Source organism: Callithrix jacchus, chromosome 5, assembly GCF_049354715.1.
Source record: "Callithrix jacchus isolate 240 chromosome 5, calJac240_pri, whole genome shotgun sequence".
Taxonomy (NCBI): Eukaryota; Metazoa; Chordata; class Mammalia; order Primates; family Cebidae; genus Callithrix; species Callithrix jacchus.
In genome coordinates, this window is record NC_133506.1 from 16,972,389 (window position 1) to 16,995,158 (window position 22,770).

Here is a 22,770-nt window from a genome sequence, read left to right on the forward strand (position 1 = left end):
CTAGTTCCTGGTAAGGCAACATTAAAATAAAAGACTGTCATAAAAACAAAATGTCAAGCCACAGTCTGGGAGAAAATATTTGAATAATATACTTAAAAAAGGCCTTCTGTCTAGAATATATATATTTAAATCTCACAAACTAAATAACAAAAACAAATGTTTAAAATGAACACAAAATTTGAACAGACAATATCACCAAAGAGGATGTACAAATGGCAAGTAAAACATAAAAACAATGTTCAGCATCATTAGTTATTGGGGAAAGTGAAACAAAATCACAGTGAGATATTACTCCCACTAGATTAGCAAAAATTTAAAAAAGACTTACTATAAAGTGTTGGAAAGGATATGGTACAATTGGAACTTCAGACAGAAAACAGGTTGAGAGTTTCCTACAGACTTAAACATGTACCTACCATATGACCTACCCATTATACTCCTAGATGTATACCCAAGGGAAGTAGAGGCATATATATGAACATTTATACATAAATGTCATAATAGCATCATTTCTAAGAGGCAAAAGTTAGAATCAACTCAAATGCACATCAACACATGAATGGATAAACAAATTATATAGTTAGAAGGAATAAGATCTAGTGTTCAGTAGCACAATGGGTGACTACATTTAACAATAATTTATCGTATATTTCAAATAACTAGAAGAGTGGAATTGGAATGTTCCAAATATAAAGAAATGATAAACGCCTGATGTGATGGATATCCCAATTATCCCAATTTGATTATTACACATTGTATGCTTGCATCAAAACTTCATAAGTACTCATAATTATTAGGCACCCATAAGAAATAAAAATAGAGTTTAATAGTAACTTAAAGAGTAAAAAAAATCTGCAATAAACTATAGTATAACCATACAATAGATGCTGCTCATAAATAAGAAGAAATAAACTACTGATGTAAGCAACAACATGGATGAATCTCAAAATAACAGTGATGAGTGAAAGGAAAACAAGAGTACCTTATGTATGATTCCACATATATAAAAAAATTCTAGAAAATTCAAACTAATGAACATCACAGAAAGCAGAGCAGTAGGAACCTAGGGTAGGAGATATAGGAGATACATGCAGAAGAGGGAGAGAGGGACTGCTATGAAGTAAGGGCAAACTTTTGGGAGTAACAGGTATGTTCATTATCTTAACTTCAGTAACAACTTCATGGATGTATATTGTAAGACAAATATATCTCCATAAAGCTCAAAAATACAACAAGAAAAAATATAAACAAGGTCTTTAACTTCATTTTTTTTTTTTGAGACAGAGTCTCGCTCTGTCACCAGGCGCCAGACTGGAGTGCAGTGGCGTGATCTTGGCTCACTGCAACCTCCGCCTCCCAGGTTCAAGTAATTCTCCTGCCTCAGTCTCCCGCAGAGCTGGGACTACAGGTGCGCGCCACCACACCCAGTTAATTTTTTGTATATTTAGTAGAGACGGTGTTTCACTAGGTTGGCCAGGATGGTCTCGATCTCTTGTCCTTGTAATCCGCCTGCCTCTGCCTCCCAAAGTGCTGGGATTACAGGCATGAGCCACTGTGCCCAGCCTTCTTTAACTTCTTAAGAGTAACACTATGATGGGGGTAAAGCTAGATAGAAAAAGTTTAAATGGGCAAATGCATACCACATAGTTTTAAGTAATACAGTTATAAATAATTCACGTGATGTTCACCAAAAAATATTCAATAATATTCATAGCTGCAGTGTTTGTAATAGCCCCAAATGGAAAACCAGCCAGTGCCTACCAAGAGCCTACCAAGAGAAAAAACTGTGATGTATTCATACAATGGAATACTATACAGCAATGAGAATAAGTGAACTGCAACTACACAAAACCATACGGATGGCTCTTACTAACAACATAGTGAATGAAAGAAGCCAGGCATAAATGAGGACTTTATGATTCCAATTTTAATCGATGCTGACAGAGCTTACGATGGCATTTGCCCTTGGGTGTAATGAGCAACTTGAAAAAAATCCAAAAAGGGCTTCTGGGTGCTGGTACAAAAGTGTGCTCACTTTGTGAAAATTCATCAAGTTACATCCTTAAGATGTGTGTCCTTTTTTGTGTATATGTTAAGCTTCAAAAATACTTTACATAAAAATGAAACAGTATGATGGGATCAGAATTTTAACTGGCTATTTTAGGGTGGATGTCAGAAACACCTTTCTGAATAGAAAGCACGTAAGCTGGGATCTGAAAAACAAGAATGAGCCAGGTCCATCAGGTCCTTGGTCAAGTGCATTCTAGGCAGGTAGAACAGCAGGTGCAATTGCAGTAGACATAAAGAGGACGGTCAGGCAGAGAATGGGATGAGACGAAGTGGGAGGAGTAAGCAGGGCAATGTTAGAAAAGGGTAATATAGGCAAGGCAAGGAGTTCACATTTATTTAGATCCAAAATGAGGCTGTTGAAAGATTCTACTTAGGCAACAGTATAAAATGATGAGCATTTTTGTGAAGTTTCTTAGCTGTTCAAGCCAGTTTCACCATCAGTGAAATGAGAATGAAAATAAATCACATAATGCACATGAAGGGCTTAACATCATGTCTAGCATGCCTTAAAAAATGATTGTGGTTAATATTGCCACACTTCATTGACCATGAATTGCACTGACCAAGATACCAAGAATTGCAAGATGCACCATTATTTTTACGAATCACTGAGAAAGAAAAAAGAGTTGCCAATTAAAATATCACAACATTGTTAACTAATACTGAGAATTTTTAGTTTACCTTGTAAAAGGGTTAAGATTTACTGAGTCAGAGCTTTTCATCATATATCACTCTTTCATAAAATACCTACATAAAAGATAAATATATAAGCAAAACGAATCAGCTAAGTTCTGACCAAAATGTCTCTCCATTCATAATCTGACTATTCTGAATCACTTTTGGACTCAAGAATCTTCAAATGACATATTTTGAGTATTTGTGCAGGCAACAGCAATGACATGAGGGTAGACACCTGGAAGTCATGTGATGCTTTTGCTATCTATATTGCTAGCCATATGTCTTAGTCTATTTGTGTTGCTATAAAGGTATGCCTGAGGCTGGGTAATTTATAAAGAAAAAAAGGGTTATTTGGCTCATAGTTCTGCAGGCTGTACAAGCAGCATGGCACCTGCACCTGCTTCTGATGAGGGCTTCAGGTTGCTTCCATTTATGGTGTAAGGCAAAGAGGAGCTAGTGTGAGCAGAGATCACACGGCAAGAAGGCAAGTGAAAGAGAAAGGAGGAGATGCCAGGCTCTTTTCAACAACTAGTTCTTGCGACAACTAAGAGTGAGAATTCACTCATTCCCTCGAGAATGGCAATGAGAAATTCATGAAGGATCCACCCCCATGATCCAAACACATCCCACCAGGCCCACCTCCAACACTGAGGATCAAATTTCAACATGAGACTTGGCAAGGCCAAACAAACTATATCCAAACCATAGCACCATATACATCTGGTTTAATATCTGCACTGAAAATATGAATACAAATGCCTGCCATCATTCCTCAGGAACAGAGTGAAAACTGAAATGCATGTGTGTAGTCCTTCGAGTTTCTTGGGAAGAAAGGCATGGTTAGGCCTCAGTTGACATTACTGGGCCATCCCTCCCTTCTGAAGCAGCTCTATAAATGCATACACTCAGGTCTGGGCAATCCTCATGGCCCTATCCCCTAAGACCAGCCCCTACCCAGCTCTGACATGGAATAGTAATTACTTTCATAAGTCAAAGTGTCACTCAGGTATAATTTTGTAATGGTCCCGTCAGTTATACTTCCCTGCGTTCTGAATTTTCTGTTCTTCTCCCAGGGGTCCCTCATGATTCAAAAATAAGTCTTTCTAATGATTAGTGGTCTACTGTAGCAATTCTTTTTGTTTCTACTATTTGGAATTGTTCCTTTCTTCTGCTTATTAGAATGGTAATTAAATTTAATCCCACCAACCTACTCAGGGGAAAATAAAATCCAATATGCTTCTATTTCTTCACACGCCAAATGACAATTCCTGCCAGACTCTCACATAACTCAAATACACCAGCCCCTTCTCTAGTATTCCCTTCCTTCAGACCAGACACAGCTTCTCATAACAGACTTTGAAGCCTGCTCTGTAAAACAGAAAGCACATGTACCATTCAAAGAGCTCCAAAGTCACACTAAAATAGAACTCCCTGGTTCTGAGTCGTTGGTGTCTAAAGGTCAGTCTGATTTCATGAATGTTCTGAATTACGGGAGATTGGAACTCTGGGGTCAGTACTTCAGGGTTATGAGGTCAGGCTCTGGAGAGAGACTTGACCGGGTTCAGAAAGTGGTAGTGTGGCCTTGGCCAAACTGCTTAACTTCTCTAAAGCCTTATCGTCTGAAATATGAGATTATAGGGAGCACATATTCAGGGCAACTTGAATTGATGTTCCTGGGAAATTTACAAAATTAAAAAAATGAAATACAGAGATTGCAATAGTACTAACATCATAGGGTTATTATCAGTATAATATCTGTCACATTAATAAAGGTTAACTGCTGTGATGGTTAACTTCATGTGTCATCTTGACTGGATCACAGAATGCCCACAAAACTGATTAAATGTTATTTCTGGGTGTGTCTATCAGAGTGTTTCCAGAAGAAATTTGTATTTGAATCAGCAGCCTGAGTAAAGTGAATTGCCTTCCCCAACAGGAGTCATTCTCCAATCCCCTGAGGGCTTGAATGGGACAAAAGGCAGAACGAAGTTGAATCTGCTCTCTGCTTGACTGCTTGAGCTGGGACATCAGTCTTATCTCCTGCCCTCTGCACTCCTGGTTCTCAGGTATTCAGACTTCAATTGGAATCCCTGCATTCTCTCTGGTTCTCCGGCTTTTGAACCCCACAACTGGCTTGACTGGGTCTCCAGCTTGAAGACAGATCATGGGACTTCTCTGCTTCCATAATCAGGTAAGCCAATACCTTATAATAAATTTCCTTTCTCCAGAGAACCCTGCCTAGTAGAGCAGCCATGACTATTACTATGGGTATTAGTTCTATTATTCTACTGTAACCACCACTACTCAGCTGTTGTAAGGTATGGAGAATACAGGACACCTGGACTCCTGTGTCTGCTACTAACTGCTGAGAAGTCTTTTGACTTCTCTGGTATTTCTTTTACAGGAGGAAACGTATGGTATAATATGAGTTTAAGAATTATTCAAGCCAGGTATGGTGGTGTACACCTACAGTCCCAGCTACTAGGAAGGCTAAGGCAGGAGGATCACTTGAACTTAGGAGTTTGAATCCAGCCTGGGCAACATAGTGAGATTCTGTCTCTAAATCTAAATAAATAATAAAAATCAAAAATAAAGAATTATGTAAAAAGAACACTCAACATAACAGTTTTTGGCTGAATTGGAGTCTCAAAACTACTACAATTTCAGGCTCTCCGTTTCCATAATTTTAAATACATATAATTTTTTAAAATTCCTATCCAAATGAAAGACTTTTAAATCTTCACATAGAAGAGCTTCAGGTATCAGCAAATGTCATAAAGTACATTTATGGAGCATCTACTAAGTGCCTACTTCTCTGCTAAGTCTGATTTATTCATTCATTTCTTCCATCAACACACACAATAGTGATATCCTAATACCTGCCAGGTCCTGGAGGTAGAGGGCCAAACAAAACAGGCAAGATCCTTAATCATGGAAAGATATCTTACTGGTGAAGAACAAAGACAACAAAAAATAAAAGATACGTGAACAAGATAATTTCAGATGGTGGAAAAAAAAATATGTAGAAAGTAAACCAGAGTCACATTTTGGATAGGGACGATGGCAACCCACAACAACCCCCAACAAGGTACCTAATACGACTTTTTTTAATGCTTAGGAAATCAGTGCTTAAAGAAACTAATAAATTTGACTAATTTTCACAGCTAATGGTCTGGACAGGGTCTGCAGTCCATGCCTGCCAAGTCCATAATCCAATCTCCTACCCATTATGTAAACTGCCTTTGCACACACTCTGTGATTTATGTCAAATTCCAAAGCTATCAATTCTCAATTAATGAGGTCATACCTGGTGAAGGCCAGGCATGACCAATCTCTGGTACTGGGACCTTCTTCATAGGAACACAGAGCAGCTAGGGGTCATCAGCTATCTTTGTCACATAAAATTCAGTTTTTATTTATCTAAAACAAACACTCAACTGCTTCTGTCATAAAATCAAAGAAGAATTTTTAAAAAAGAAATGCAAATTCAGAATAAACACCCTCGGTATCTGTTCACTTTCTTATAAAATCCAGATTTAGCAAAATACCGTGCTAAGTCATTTTAGCAAAATCCCTCCACCCTGACATCCGATCACTCTCTATATCTGATCAGGTTCTTCCGCATCTTCCACTATTCCTCAGGAACATCTAGTCATCCTGGCCTGTCTTCAGCAAGAATCCTATTAGGTCAGTTCAGCCATCTTCCTTACACAGATGTTTCCTCTTGGTAATTTTCCATTGACTCCCAGTATGCTCTTTGGCTATATAAATTCCTACTTGTCTATGCTGTGTTCAGAGTTAAGCTCAACCTCTGTCCCTCACTGAGAAATCTCATTTCTTGGTCCCTTCCACCTATCATGATGGTCCTAAATAAAGTCTTCCTTACTCTGCTTTAACGAGTTTCACTGAAACACACTCCATCAACATGGGAACAGGATCTCACAGGATGAATCTTGGAGGAGACTGAGAATCTGCAAGAACCAAGAATCTAAAACCTTCCAGGGAAAGCAAATACACCTGAACAGATGTACACAGACCCTAATGTTCCTAAGGCAATGTAATATTTAATCTCTGAATGGACAAAATTATCATAAAAACACTAGAAACATGGTCTCAGAGGTCCAAAAGAAAATCACCAATAGGATTCTAAGTTTGCCACTTTCTTTAGAATGCATAGCATTCAAAACCAGACAAAACAATAGCTGTATCACTATAAAAATAGAACGCAGGCTGGCCTAAAGGACTGCAAGTATAAACAAACAAGGATATTGAACATCATTTCAACTAAATAATAACAGCCAAATAACATATAGTAGCTATCAAAGTTACTTTCCAATTTGTCTTGTCCAAAAGTTGAACTGATCTAACAAAACATGAAGCTGTATAGGACAAAACAATACCAAATCACTCAAATCACTGAGAAAATACACTCTGCATGAGAAAGCCAAAGAAAGAAAGAATCAGGATAAATGGAGGGTTTGGGTGCATACGTGTCACGTTACCTTGGAATGACAATATGTCCTCACTAATTCACTGTAAGTTCATTTCCCTGAGAAATGTTTGGGATGCAATGTTATCACCAGTTTTCCTCCCATTAAGTTAGGTTCTAAATATGCAAATGATATTTCATTTTAATTTCAGACTAAATTGGTATACCAACACAAATCTATTTGTTACCAAGATTTCAAAATAGAAGCAGCAGTACAATGGCAAAATAGGACACAAAGATGAAGAGCTAAGATCACAAGAGGATAGGGCTAAAGAATCTCTGTATGATGTCTTTGGTAACTTATAATTCATTTCCAGGAAAGATTGATATTTTCAAATGCAATCAGTCCAGTAATTAGGGCCAGCAAACTATGTGACCAGAGAAATTTCACTGGGTCAGAAATCTTTGTGGAGACTATAATTACTTTTCTCAATTTTACTTTTACCTACTCTAATGAACATTTTAAAAACTTTTTTTTTTTTGCCTGACCACATTCTTTGCTATGCTTGATCATGGCCTCCTAATAATCCTTGTGGATCCTCTCTACCCCCATTCTCTGTCAAGGTGGTTTGGGAGAAAGTAACTCCACTCTGATTTCTGCCTCTAGGGGTGAGTTTGGACCCAGGTGGGGATAAAAAAGCCACATATTCCCCAGGCTACAGTAATTAGACCAGAAACTGGTACTGGCACATGACCCACAAAAATCATATTGGAACAACTGAAATTCCATCCTGAGACTTTTGTTAGAACTATTGGGCTAGAGAGTATGTTTTGCTGGATTTTGAGATCAGGAGGATCTAAACCCAAGAGCTGTATGGGGGGCTATTCACATTGCCAGAAAAATAAGAGAGTTTGCCCGAGAAAGAAACCTACACAAAAACACTTAGAGCTGAAGATGGTGGAAAATGGCACCAGGATAATGTTTTTGAGCTACTGACCCAGCTGTATATCTGGACTTTTCTGCTATACAGGTCAATACATTCCTAGTTTTCTTGATCCGCTTTGAGTTGGGTTTCTGCCCTTTCAAACAAATGAATCTTGTTGAAGATACTCCTAGCTTTCCCTGACATCAGCTGCAAAGACCAGTTTAATTTATAGAAAAGCTATTCATTATTTCCTCCTCATAATATCAACTGTCATGAAAATGAATCAAGAGTTAGAAAGAAGGAGAAGGGAAGCTTATTTTCTTTAAATGCATTTTATAAAACTGAGATTTCCCCTACTTGCACAAGGCCTCTCCTACTTATTTTAGAGTCTAATTAAATTGGGCCACAATCTATTTTTCTGATAGATCCAAAGGAAAATGTGCACTAGAAATTTTACTTTGCCACCATGGTTTCATTAATACAAACTGACAAAAGTCCATCAAAATGCTCAGGTCTCTGACTGACATTCAATAAATGACTTTGCCTCTGATATGGTTTGGCTGTGCCCCCAGCCAAATCTCATCTTAAATTGTAGCTCCCATAATCCCCACGTCTTTGGAGGGACCCAGTGGAAGGTAACTGAATCACCCCGCACCCCTACTGCCAGCCCCACTCAGCTGTTCTCATGACAGTGAATAAGTCTCACAAGATCTGATGATTTTATAAAGGAGACTTCCCCTGTGCACACTCTCTTGCCTGCTGCCACGTAAGACGTCCGTTAGATCTTCCTTTGTCTTCTGCCATGATTGTCAAGCCTCTCTAGCCATGTGGAACTGTGAATCCATTAAACCTCCTTCCTTTATAAATTACCCAGTCTCAGGTATGTCTTTATTAGCAGTGTGAGAACAGACTCATACAGCATCCTTCTTCAAAGATTAAAAAGATGTCAGATGGCAATTTCAATTTCTCACCACCAAATCTCTCTGAATCTATCCCACTCTCTCTTTTTCTCTTGTTCCAGTAGAACAGTCCTTCTCTTCAGGGTTACTCCCTCAGTGACTTCTGGATTCTTCTCTGTGCAGCTTCTCAACAACATCACTGACCAGTACTCTCAACTCTCTCAACTGTATCTTCCATCTCCTTCTCTAAACTGATTTGTTCCCATTAACTTTTAAAGTCAAGTCCCTTGATCTTTGTATAATATTCTCCCCCTCAACTCCACATCCTAGTCTAGCTATACCTTCTATCCTTAACTCTCTTTAGTCTTCACATCCAAATTCTTGAAGGAGTTGTTTTTACTCACTGCCTCGACCCATTGATCTATTCCTCATGTCCTCCAAAGAGAAATGAGGGCAAGATATACCCCATGGGGCTGCTATTTGGATTAAAGGAGATGAACAGGTAAAACATTTTACACAGAGCTTAACATAAAGTTAAGTCTCAGTAGGTCACAGCATTCTTACTGAATTCATTCATTTGTTTAGTAAAAATTTGTGGAACAACTCTACATGGATGGTGCTATGCAAGACGCTTTATCTTAACTAGATAAAATTAGCCTTTTCCCTCATGCCTCTTACACTCCAATAGGATGAAAAAGGAGAACAAGCTGGGCTCAGTGGCTCACATCTGTAATCCCAGCACTTTGGGAGGCTGAGGCAGGTGGATCACAAGGTCAGGAAATCAAGATCATCCTGGTTAACACAGTGAAACCCTGTATCTACTAAAAATAAAAAAATTAGTCAGCTGTAGTGGCAGGCACCTGTAGTCCCAGCTACTTGGGAGGTTGAGGCAGGAGAATCACTTGAACCCAAGAGGTGGAGGTTGCACGTAGCCAAGATTGTAACACTGCACTCCCACCTGGGCGACAGAGTGAGACTCTCAAAAAAAGAAGAGAACAAAAAGCGCACATAATTAAGAAGCAAGGGGACCCATTTTACAAAGTATGGACCAAGGCAGGGACAACAAAATTTGGAATCATCTCAGATGTGAATGTTGTCCTCTAAAGTTGTGTAACATGAAGGCCCTGAATCTGAAGAAACTGAACGGGGAACTCTGAAATGAGAACTAGGGAACGGCAGAACTGCAAACTCAGGTTCAGTAATCAGAGCAATCCAAGGTGGTAAAGGAAGGCTCAATGTTGGTGATGCAAAGCTCCCGAGCACCACTCTTTCTACAGTCCTGATAGCTCTCCCCAAATTTCTGCTCTTTATTCCTTTAGGAACACCAGAAATTTTGAACACTTTTCTACTACTCCAAGTAACTCTAGCACCCATGGTGCCTTTTGGTGTGAAAAACAGGTTTCCTGTCCATACCAATGATGATGGCCATTGCAGTGGCTCACGCCTGTAATCCCAACATTTTGAGAGGTCAAGCCAGGTGGATCATCTGAGGTCAGGAGCTCAAGACCAGCCTGGCCAACATGGTGAAACCCCGTCTCTACTAAAAATACAAAAATTAGCTGGGCATGATGGCAGGTACCTATAATCCCAGCTACTCGGGAGGCTGAAGTGGGAGAATTGCTTGAACCCAGGAGGTGGCGATTGCAGTGAGCAGAGATCATGCCACTGTACTCCAGCCTGGGCAACAGAGCGAGACTCTGTCTCAAAAAAAACACAACAACAAAAAATTGATGATGAGTTTCTTAAAACCCACCCATATCTCAAATCCAAGGTTAACAGTTATTATTTTCAGAGCACAGTAATTTGTAGTCTGCCTAACTGAGTATCCTATTGGCAATCAGATATGACCTCGACTTTCCATCTCCTTCTTGCTCCACAATGGTTGGAAGCAGATGGCTAATTTTAAAACACGTTCTCTGCTGTCCTAAACTACCTCAGCTGATACATTCTCATCAAGAAAGCCATCTGGGTTATTTCTAAAATCCCACTTCAGGCTGCTAACTCCCCAATATCCATTCTTCACTTTTTCCTGATCAAATGCACTTCATCACTCAGTTAAAATTCACTGACATTTACTGTTTATCCACACATACAGAGGACTAACGCTTGCCTTTCTGCTCTCAGCATACTTGTTACATTCTCTTCTTTCTCCATGCAGAATTATTTTTAGTTTGGGGCTTCTTGCAAGACAGACTTAAAATCATTTTGTATTATATATTCTCCAACTTTCCCTGCTTTCAAGATAGCTGTTCCTAAAAATGATCATGTGCATGAACCACATTTTTGAGGATACATAGTTCCCAAATAATGCCATGGAAGATACAGCTTATCAACTGATCCACAAGTACCCTACAAGAATGCAGGCACAGTGTGGTGGCTTATGCCTGTAATCCCAGCATTTTAGGAGGCCAAGTCAGGCAGATTGCTCAGGAGTTTGAGACCAGCCTGCACAACATAGTGAAACCCCTTCTCTACTAAAAATACAAAAAATTAGCCAGGCACAGTGGCACGTGCTTGTAGTCACAGCTTCTTGGGAAGCTGAGGCTGAAGGATTGCCTGAACCCAGGAGGTGGGGCCGCAGTGAGCCGAGATCCTGCCACTGTACTCCAGCCTGGGTAACAGAGTGAGACTCTATCTCCAAATAAAAAGTAAATAAATAAGTAAATAAAAGCAATTACATTACATGGGCAAATGATTTGCTCTCAGGAATATTTTATCTTTCTGTTTCATCACAAGGTCAGTTGTAGCCTTACTTCTGTTTCATTTTTCAACATTAGCTGCATTTATAATAACAGCTGCATGCTTAATTATCTACAAATGAGCACCTAGAGTTATACTGTCTCGTTCATTTGGAAATGATCTTGAGGGCAACTTAACACTCTGGCTCAATGCTCTTTTACCCACTGTACATGTGTTTTTCTAGTCTACACTAATAAATGGCCCAATGAATAGCTCACAATTGACTGGTAGAAGAAAAATTTTTCTTTTCTTATAACAACCTCTGAAGGATCTCTGAAGTTTGGCAGGCACATGACAAGGGCGGGGGGCAACAGGTATAGATGTAGCAAACACTGTATTATCCACTCATATACATACTGACTTCCAACAGTCAGTATCCGTGTTCCTAAGGGCTTTTCCAAGTCATGGAAGCTTGGAAGTACAGAAAAACTAACATTCTCTTGGAACAGCCTTCAACTAATAACTGACGGGAGTTGGTGTATAAATATCTCAATTCTCTCCCCTTTGGGTAGACTATTTTGGAGGCATAATTTTATATCATTTCCCAGCTTCTCTATTTTAATACTCCAATTTTGGTAGCATTTCTCCTCTGGTTTAGATGTACATATCCCTCTGAAATTCACAAGTTGGAACTTAAACCTGAAGGTAATAATACTAACAGGTGGAGTCTTTAGGAGGTGATTGGGCCATGAGAGCTCCATAGTCATGGATGAGATTAACGTCCTTATAAAAAAGCTTGAGGAAGCATGTTTATTCCTTTTTTTCCCTTCTGCCATTTGAAAACACAGCATTCTTCCTTTTTCCTCTGGAGGACATGGAAACAAGATGCCATCTTAAAGCAGAAGAGAAGTCCTTTCCAGACACCAAATCTGCTGGTGCCTTGATCTTAGACTCGAAGCCTCAAGAACTATGAGAAATAAATTTCTATTATTTAAAAACTACCCAATGTAATGTATTTTGTTATAGCAACAGGAATGGACAGTTTCTGATATGGTTTGGCTGTGTTTCCACCCAAATCTCACCTTTAATTATAATAATCCTCATGTGTCAAGGGTGGGCCAGGTAGAAATAACTGAATCGTGGGGGTGGTTTCCCTCATATTGTTCTCATGGTAGTGAATAAGTCTCACAATATCTGATGGTTTTATAAATGGAAGCTGCCCTGCACAAGTAATCTTGCCTGCCGCCATGTAGGGCGATTATTTGTTCTTCCTTTGTCTTCCACCATGATTGTGAGGCCTCCCCAGCCATGTGTAACTGTGAGTCCATTAAACCTCTTTCCTTTATAAATTACCAGTCTCGGGTATGTCTTTATTAGCAGTGTGAGAATAGACTAATATATTTTCCTTCCATGTGTTACTTTCCCTCTCTCTTAATGGTATTTCATGAATGTTCCAAGTAAACTACTTGCTCTTGAATCCTTGCCTCAAGGTCTGTTTCTTTGGGGAGGGGGGATTCCTAACTAAAATAGAGGAGGTTAAAGGAATTGGGATTAGAACTTGAGAAAATACTTTTTATCTTTTATTTTAATGCTTGTAGAAGAATAATCTTCATCAATAGAGCAAGGCAGCATAATCTGCTATTTACTAGCCATAAAATGAGAATAATGATTAACACCTAACTTATAAGCCTACTGCAATGATTAAATGAGATAGTATTTATAAAACACATAACACAATATCTGGCATATAATACATTTTCAAAGAATTTTGTTACTGCTACTGTCACTGTTCTAACTCTGAGGTATAACTTTTCTTTCTATAACCAAACAAATAACTTATCCAGTACCTAGTGTGTGTCATAATTTCATACTTTTTAAACATTGGACAGTTACAAAAAAATTCCTGTTGTGTTTCACTCGAATGAAACCAAAATGGAAAAAGAATATTAAATCTCCAAAAGGAAGGCTGTGTGCGGTGGCTTATGCCTACAATTCCAGCACTTTGGGAGGCCAAGGCAGGAGGATTGTTTAAAGCTAGGAGTTCAAGACCAGCCTGGGCAACAAAGTGAGACCCTGTCTTTAAAAAAAAAAAAATCCAAATGCAGTTATGATTTCTCTAGAGAACTGTCAGGACTGGAGTAATAGTGTCCTTAGCAGCATTAGAATGAGGTTAGGGTTTAAATCGGCACTAAAATTCTAACTCCAAATGAAAAAGCATGAGGGTCTTTGCAGGAGACAAATCATATGCAAATTGGAATGCACTGCAAAAATGGTCCCCATCCCTACCTGGGATGCTGTTCCATGTGTATCTACATGATAGTTTCCACTCCTCCTTCAAATGTCACTTTCTCAAATACGCCTATTCTAACCATTCTATTTTAAATCATGCCCTTTACCACCACCCATCCCAGCTCTTTTGATTTCCTTTATCCCACTCCATTTTATCAACACACTGATGATCCTTCTCGCACTCTATACATTTATTTATTATGCTGTTTCCTGCATGTCTCTCCTTTTTTTAATCTATGTTCATTGATGTTTCCCCTCATGCTACATGCCACTGGAAGTAAACAGAGTAGTGCTCAATGTGCAGCTGCTAAATGGGTAAATGACTAGTTGGGAGTGGTCACTGTAATATCTGTTTCCTATTTCTTAATCTAGCCATCACAGGAGAAAGTAGACATAAACAGACACCACTCTAATAAACATATCCCATTATCTTGTTTTACTACTAGTAGTTAGGTGAGTAACTCAGAGCCAAATGGTCTTCTGTTTTACAGTGATATTCACAGTCATTGCACACCCTGGTCTTTGTAGAAAAGAAAATACTTTTCACCGGTTGGCTGTGATCTGTGTTTAAAATAAAATTGGGGTCTGAAAAGAAATGGGAAGCTACTGCTATCATCCTTCTATCCCAAACAAATAAAAACTCTAGGGACAACTCTGGAATTTTCTATCTCACTTGTTTTTCATTATTTTTTAGTAAGTTACAGTGATATCATTATTCTTTGTCGCCCTGGGTGATTCCAATATTGATTTTGAGATTTTTCCAGCCATTCTATAGAATGCATCTCATTTATAAGGTTCTACTTCACTGCTGTGGGCACAGTTGCATTGTGAATGTTTTATATTTTCCAGATGATAACATCATATGAAATATGATACCATCCTTTTGCGTTTTGATAATCCCTACCTCCAGCAAGCTCAAGACCATGTGATTTCTTTTTCCATTTCAGTTTAATTCAAATAAAACACAACATAATTTTTTTAATCGTCCAGTGTTAAAAGAAATATTGAAAAATTAGTTGCAGAAGCCCATCTAGCTATGTAAATGTTTCCACCAAATACCTCTAAACTCTATCCTTTTAAATAAACTTCTTACCTGAGTCAAGTTTTACTTCTGAATTTTTTTTCTAGGATAAAATTTTTAAAATGCATTTTTCTATGTCACTTGCCTTATATTTAAATGATTAAATAAGTTGGTCCATATTTTCAGGAAGCAAGATTAAGAAGGCACAATATGTAAGGATAAAATGATCCAAAAATATAGAGCAATACTCAACCAACTTCAAAGCTTATAAGTTCAAAAGACTTTCATTACCAAGAAGGTAACATAAACAAGTAAAATGGCCTGATGATACACAGTAAGGATGATGGGGACTGTGGCAAAGTGAAGACTCCATGACCGACCCATGTTAGAGGCAGCTGCTACTCAGCTACAGCAAATGCTTGCCATGAGGAAACATGGTTAGTGTTGACAAATTTTGCAACTGTATATGTGTGTGTATTTGAGTGTGTGATTTTTTTAAAAAGTCAGAAATCTAGACTTTTTTTCTGAGAAATTTCACACTTGTGTGTGTTAAACAGAACACAACTATACCACAAAATTAGACACTGCTCTAAATGGACATAATCAAATATTTAGTACCTAATCGAATTCAGTGTTCTACACCTTCCAGCTTTAGAAGGATAGCTTAATTAGAGTTCAAAGATAGTAAAAATATCCAGTTTTTATATCCTGCTACCTAGGTGTTAGTAGGCTCTAAATGGTAAGTGATTCTTTCAACCAGTGTAGACTCCTAATATCCCAACACAGAAACTTGCCTTAGAAAACCAAGCTGAAGTACACAAGATAACTGCTGTCATAGATAGTATCCATATATTGCATTAAAAAAATCACTGGCATTTATCATCCTAGAATCTTCTATCTCTGGGGATTCTGTCATAAATATATCTGACCAGAAGCCTGAAAAGCCCTTGGGACTCACCCTGGGGAACCCCTTGCTTGGATCACTCACTTTGACTGATTTCTCTCCCAAACTTTGCGATTTCTTCTTCATTTTATAGTGCATCTGTTCCTATGGAAACATTGGTGCCAAAGACTTGGGCAAAACTGAACAAAACCCCAGCCTTCACTATATAAATCAAGTCATGTTTGAGCAGAAATCATACCACCAATTAGGCGTATTCATACCAGGCTTGGGACAATAGAGCAGTAGGTGTTAAGCTGCATCTAGCAATCAAATAATTATTCTCAATGTTTTTAAGAAGCTCAGTTTATTTATTCTATTGTTGGAAAGCCGGCTCTCAGCTTATAGTTTGCTTCATTGCTTTCTCTCTTCTCCATGTGTTTAGAATCTCTACCTTATACCCATATTCAATATTGGAATTTTTGTCTTTCTCCAACCAGAATCAGGTAGGGGGTTTAATCTTTCTCTCTACCTCTTTTTTATTGATAGAAAATAGAAAACTAATATTAGTGTGAAATTCATTTGTGTGTTTTAAAAAAAATAGATACTTTTTGATTAGATTATTTTAGATCAGCCAATTTTTGTGTAGGATTCCAAACAGAACTTTTCTTATCCACTGAGTTGCTATCTACCACAGCGTCGATGGCCTTGGATTCAGATGGTATGGGGTTTGACTCTGCTTCTTGACTCTATCTAACCACATGATATTTTGCCTTGAGTGACCTTTTAAATCATGGTACCACCCTTTTGCATTTGTATTCAAATTTTTGAGCCTGGGTAATATCCATTCATCCATAGATATTTATTAAAGACCTGACATGTGCTGGTGTAAAGCCAGGTGCTAGGGATATGAAGATGCAGCAACAAGATGCCTTCTTAAGAAGAGTTCCCAGTTTAGTGCAAGAAGAACTCTTGCCTGGAGTTAAGTTTATACACACACACACACACACACATTGTGATGACTGAGAGGAACAATCAGAACCATGTGGGAGGATTTTGAGGGGTGTGGGGGAAGGTTGTAGCTAGATAGGAAGTTTTCAATGAAGGGGTAATACTCAGATAACAGAAAATCATTTTGGGGGTAGAAAGGAAAGAGGACAGACAGGAGGCTGATACAAGATCTAATTGAGAGACACAAAGGGGAGTGGCAGTGGAGACAGGGCAGGGCACATGCGAAAAAGGTTTTTTAGGTTGCTATTTATTCATGCATTCATTCATGCACTGATTCATTTTGAGACACAGTCTTGCTTTGTCACCCAGGCTGGAGTGCAGTGGTGCGATCTCAGCTCACGGCAACCTTCACCTCCCTGGTTCAAGTGATTCTCCTGCCTCAGAAAGAACATTGTCTTAAAAACCACCAGATGAGAAAAACCCTAAGTTGTTTCTGTAAAATTTTTTAAAATCCCCCTTGTCCATCAGTGTTTTTATTTTTAGAGGTTAGATCATACCCACATAGCAACTGTTCCTACTTTAGAGGAATAATCTTTTTTTAAAACAAATAAGTGTAAATTTTCTGCTCTTCCAAGTTCACTTCCTGGGTCGGTAAACTGATGTAGCTATAAAATAAGGGCCACACAGCTGATCGTTAAAAACAATTAGCTAAGAAATCAGTATTATACAAACACCATTTGCATGATTACAGTGACCATTAGAAGCAAACACGTGAAGTTCCCTCTAGAAAATAGCTAAATAAATTCGTGAATAGTATTCCAGCCTTGAATTTTAATTGAAGCTAATAACTGTTGTGTCTATCAGAGAGCTTTTATTTGGAACCAAATGTGGGAGTTTCTCTCTCTCTCTTTTCTCTCTCTCACCTTCCCTCCCTTCCTCCTTTCCTTCCCCCGTTATGTAAGTTGCTATCGAAAGAATGATGGAACCACTATTGATTGGAACCAGAAAGTCTTCTTGGTTCATTTGGACAATAGGGCAATGAAAGAGTAGCAGGGCCGTGAACCAAGTGCTTTAGAGAAACCAAGGTACTCCTCATGGCCAATTTACCTTAATCATCAATGACACAATGGCAATTCCACTGAAAATTAGCAAAGGAAATCCCACAACTGAACATCTGTTTAAAAATGTAAGTTAAGTCTTCTTCTTATACAAGCAACCAAATATTGATTTTTGTTTCGGAACATTCGGCTAATCATAATACCCAACACAGCAAGGCAGTCAATGCATTTACTCTCCCTTTTTATGAGGAAATCTACAAGAACAGAAATGCTGAATCTGAGGATTTGAGAGTATTGGAGAGTCAAAGTGGACTGATTCATCCAGTGACTTTTGAATTATGTAAGGTTCAAGGATTCCAAACAAAACTTTTCTTATCCATTGAAGTGCTGTATACCACAGTGTTTATGGCCTTTGGATTCAGACCATCCAAGGCTTCCTGCCTCTATCTAGCTGCATGATATTTGCCTTGAGTGACTTATTTTACAGTGCTCTTATGAAGACTAATTAATATACATAGATAAAATACTTGGATGTGGGCTTAACACATCTTGTTCAATCAATATGTTAGCTATAATCACAAAGGTGTAATCTATTTTTCTTATAATCTACATTGCCATTGCATGATTAGCTAATTATGTGTGTGTGTCTCAACAACTGAGTGTTATTTTTTTAAAGCAGTTACCTGAGCAGGCCTGATCCTAACATTTGAGAAACAAGAGTATGAAAGGAGTTCCACATGTTACAGATCTCAATATATAAATACTGTAAATCAAGCTAAAAATGTTAATTTAAATGTGCTATGTCTTCCTGGCTTGATAAATATGCCTTTACAACAACCTAGAAGCCAGGTTTAAATTTAGAATACTTGAATTCCAGAACATGGCAAAGCAAGAAGACCCAGTCTTTGCCCCGCTCCCCATCCCTTTCTCTTTTTACCATGGCCTCCAGCACCCGTGTTGAGACTACAGTCCACAAGTCCAAGCTCCACCTAACCTCCCACCAACCAGTCTTTTTTTCAGCCCCCATTGGGTCCAGGAGACATGAGAAGTAAATTCCAAGGTCCCAGCTATGCAGAGCTAGACTCAGAAGGAAGCAAGGGGCTCTAGGGAGTGCATGGGCTCTTTGATTGCTGCAGAAGAGCAGGGCTCTCCAGGTGCTGAGAAGTTGAAGTGCAGAGTAGCAGAGCCCTTTACTAAGCAGTGAGCAGGGCAGGGACCTCTCTTGCTAATTTAAGATTATTTTCTCTGTCCTGTTTTTAGTGCAAGTGAAGAACAATTACCTTTTCTTCCCCTTCCACTTACAAGTCATCTTTCTTCACAGAAAAGTTTATAAAGAGTTTATAAAAGCAACAACATGATTGTTAAGTTACCTGGACAACCACAGACATTTCCTATTGATGGTGAGAACTGCAGTAAGAATACACACTAATCTAAGCATGATCTTTTAATATTTGATTAATAATAACTTCAGTTATTAACCAAAGTTAATTGAACCAAGAGCCTTGTATTCATGGTGAACTAACCTGAAACATGACCATTAGGCTTGATGAATATAAGATAATTCAGAAAAGAAGGCTAGACCTGTGTTTGGTACCTGATCTATTTCCAAACTATACCTTTTGCTTCTGCTACACTGTTTTTTTTTTTTTTCAGATTATCCCTTTCTAGGGTTTTCTCTTACCTGAGAAAATGGGACCTTCCTTTCAAAATTCCTGCTGGTATATGAGGATCAAGCTGAAAAGCCACACTCTTCCTGACACGTCACTTCTGGCTCCAAAAAGTATCTTCTTTGTGGGGTACCCACACTGCACCTTTAATGATGCACATCACAGTGAACGTTATTCCATGAACCTTAAGTTAAACTCTCATGTCATAGCAGATGTTTCCTTTGGAGCGGGAGAGAGGGATGGCTGGTATTCAACCCTGCTAAGATAATGGGCATTTCTGTTGTCTTTTTATGTTTGGCTTGGTTTGGTTTTGGTTTTTAGCACCCATCATGTCTCTTGGGTTTCTTTCATTGGAAAGGGGTAGTGGGACTGCTAATCAAGGTACGCCACTTCTACAAAGTGGACTGTGGTCCACTTTGTCCCAAGCATAACAGCCAGTGGACTGTGGTCAAGCTCTGAACAAGTAATTCTTGGCTGGGACCTATTTCTCAAGTGCCTGATATCTAGACCTGGAGCTAAAAGCTTCATCTGCTTCCATGCTGTTTTGGGGTGTGTGTGTGTGTGTGTATGTGTGTTTTGGGAGATTCTCCATCTTCCCCCCACCACATTTCTGGAAATTCTTTTAGCTTCCTAATATCCTTCTAGTAAATTCCTTTTGCTGGAATTAGGCAGAGTTTATTTCATTTGCATGCAATCTAGGAGTCATTGCTGATACACATGGCAGAGCCCCTGACGCAAGAGATAATCAATGAATGTTTGTTACATAAATGAATAATTACAACCTAAATGTATATCACTGCTTATTTACAAAATAGCCAGTTTTTTTTTCTGATTCATAAAAGAACACATTAATGATTAATTTCTTTTTCAAGGCAGGGCCTACCGCTGTTGCCCAGTGGCGCAATCTTGGCTCACTGCAACCTACGGCTCATGGGTTCAGACATCCCTCCCACCTCAGCCTCCTGAGTAGCTGGAATTACAGTCGTGCACCACCATGCCCAGCTAACTTTTTTATTTTTTGTAATTATGGGGTTTTGCCATGTTGCTCAGGCTGGTGTTGGGCTCCTGAGCTCAGGTGATCCACCTGCCTCAACCTCCCAAAGTGGTGAGATTACAGGTGTGAGCAACTGTGCCCACCTACTACATTTTTTTAAATTTGGAAAAGTGTAGCAAAATAAAAGACATCCATATTTCTACCACCCAGAGATTGCCTAACTTTTTAATTTTGTTCTTCTTTTATATACCTGCATCATGTTTTCATTTCACAAAACACACATTAACGATACAATATATGTAGTAGTGCATTTTGTTTTTTTCCACTTAAAATTGTGAAGGTTGTTTCATGTCATTATATAATCTTCAAAATGATTAATTTTAATAGCTATATAAAAGTCTGTTATCTTAGGATCTTAAACGTCTTTAACGAACTCTCAAGTTCTAGTTATACAGGTTGTTTTTAATTTTTATTACTATGAAATATATTATAATACACAATTTTGCCTGTATCTACTGCCTTAGCAAAGACAAACATAAAATAAAAAGCAAGAGAAATGGTATGTCAATTAATTTGGGCTTTTAAAAGCTTTTGACAATTTTTTTTTTTTTTTTGCGACAGAATCTTACTCTGTCACTGAGGCTGGATCACAGTGACACAATCTCGGCTCACTGCAACCTCCACCTCCCAGGTTCAAGTGATTCTCCTGCCTTAGCCTCCCAAGAAGTTGGGATCACAGGAGTGTGCCACCTCACCCAGCAATTTTTTTGTATTTTAGGAGAGATGGGGTTTTGCCATGTTGGCCAGGGTGGTCTCAAATTCCTGGCCTCAAGTGATCCGCCTGCCTTGGCCTCCCAAAGTGCTGGTATTACAGGCATGAGCCACTGCGCCTGACAGACCTTTTGACAAGTATTTTTAAACTTTTCTGTAGGAAGGTTGTATTATGTAACCCTCCCACCACAAGTAATGAAAGAGATTGTCCTTCTCACTGCATCCTTGCCAGTATTGAGTTTATTTTTTGTATTTTTTACTTATTTAATACATAAAACATGGCACTTCATTTTCATTTGTATTTGCATTTCTGGGATTAATAGCAATAACATTAAACATGTGCATTGGTCTTTTATTTCTTCCTTTTGAATTATTTATTCATATATTTGGACAATTCTATTGGGGTGCTAATGTTTACTCGCTGATTTGCAAGAGTTCCTCAGGGCTACTGTGAACTATCATGTCATGTTTGGTGTCAATATTATTTTCCATGATTCTGTTCTGCTTTAAAATACATGCATTTCTGCATATGAAAGTTTAAAATATATTCAAATCTATGTTTTGCTTTGTGATTCTTCCCATTGATTTTATATTTTAAAAGTACTTCCCCTAAAATTAAATATTTTATTCTAGCTTTGTTTTATGCCTTGCATATAAACTTATCAATTTATGTGGAATTTCGTTTGGAAGGTCATGTAAACAGAGGTTCTTAGTTGAATGTTTTCTATACACTTAGCCTATTTCCATGACGTTTTTGTCAAATACTCCTCACTGTTTCATAATACTTTCTCCGTCATATTTCTGTTTCTAACAATGACCTAAATCTGTTTCCAAGCTCTTCTATTCCACTGAGATATTAATTGATTCTTACACCAGTACTACATTGCTATAATAATTACCGTTCAATGATCAAATTTATTTTTATTTCAACAATGGCACTCATTACCACTATAGCTACCATCTACCTACCTTCACCCACATCTACCACCCACCACCCCCACCCATAACACCTCATCCCAGCATCTTCATGTATTCTTCTCTACCATCAAAATTCCCCCACCTCCACCATCCCCAGAACTCCACTCCCCACACCACCGGTATTGACCACTACCTCCCATCTTACCACCACCTCTCACCTCCCCTGCCACCACTACTATTCTTTTGAAAAGTTTTCTTTTATTTTTATATAGTGATTCTTCCAGATGGGTGTTAGACTCATTTTGTAAGGTTCTCCCAAATCCCAATGTAATAAAACTATATAATTGATCTGGGAAAAATAACCATTTCATAATATTCATCTTTCTACCAAAGCATAAGGTATGTCTTTCAGTTGTTTTTTTCTCAGTTTATTGGTTTGAGTAAAATTGTATAGCTTTCTACAAAGGCTTTTATATATTTCTTATTTTTCCCAACTATTTTACGTACATTTCTTATTTTTCCTACTCAAGTTATATTTTT

General features: G+C 38.4%; 1 protein-coding gene across 2 annotated transcripts in view; it reads right to left on the reverse strand.

The window, feature by feature from the left end:
- The window catches only part of PAK5 (p21 (RAC1) activated kinase 5), a 286,511-nt gene that overhangs the window by 258,813 nt on the left and 4,928 nt on the right, over positions 1-22,770 (reverse strand). The window contains exon 2 of one of the 2 annotated variants that reach the window (XM_008995745.5): positions 19,562-19,691. The exons of the other annotated variant lie outside the window; for it this stretch is intronic. The gene's annotated coding sequence lies outside the window, so the exon portion shown is untranslated. The remainder of the gene's footprint in view (positions 1-19,561; positions 19,692-22,770) is intronic. 2 annotated transcript variants of the gene reach the window in all.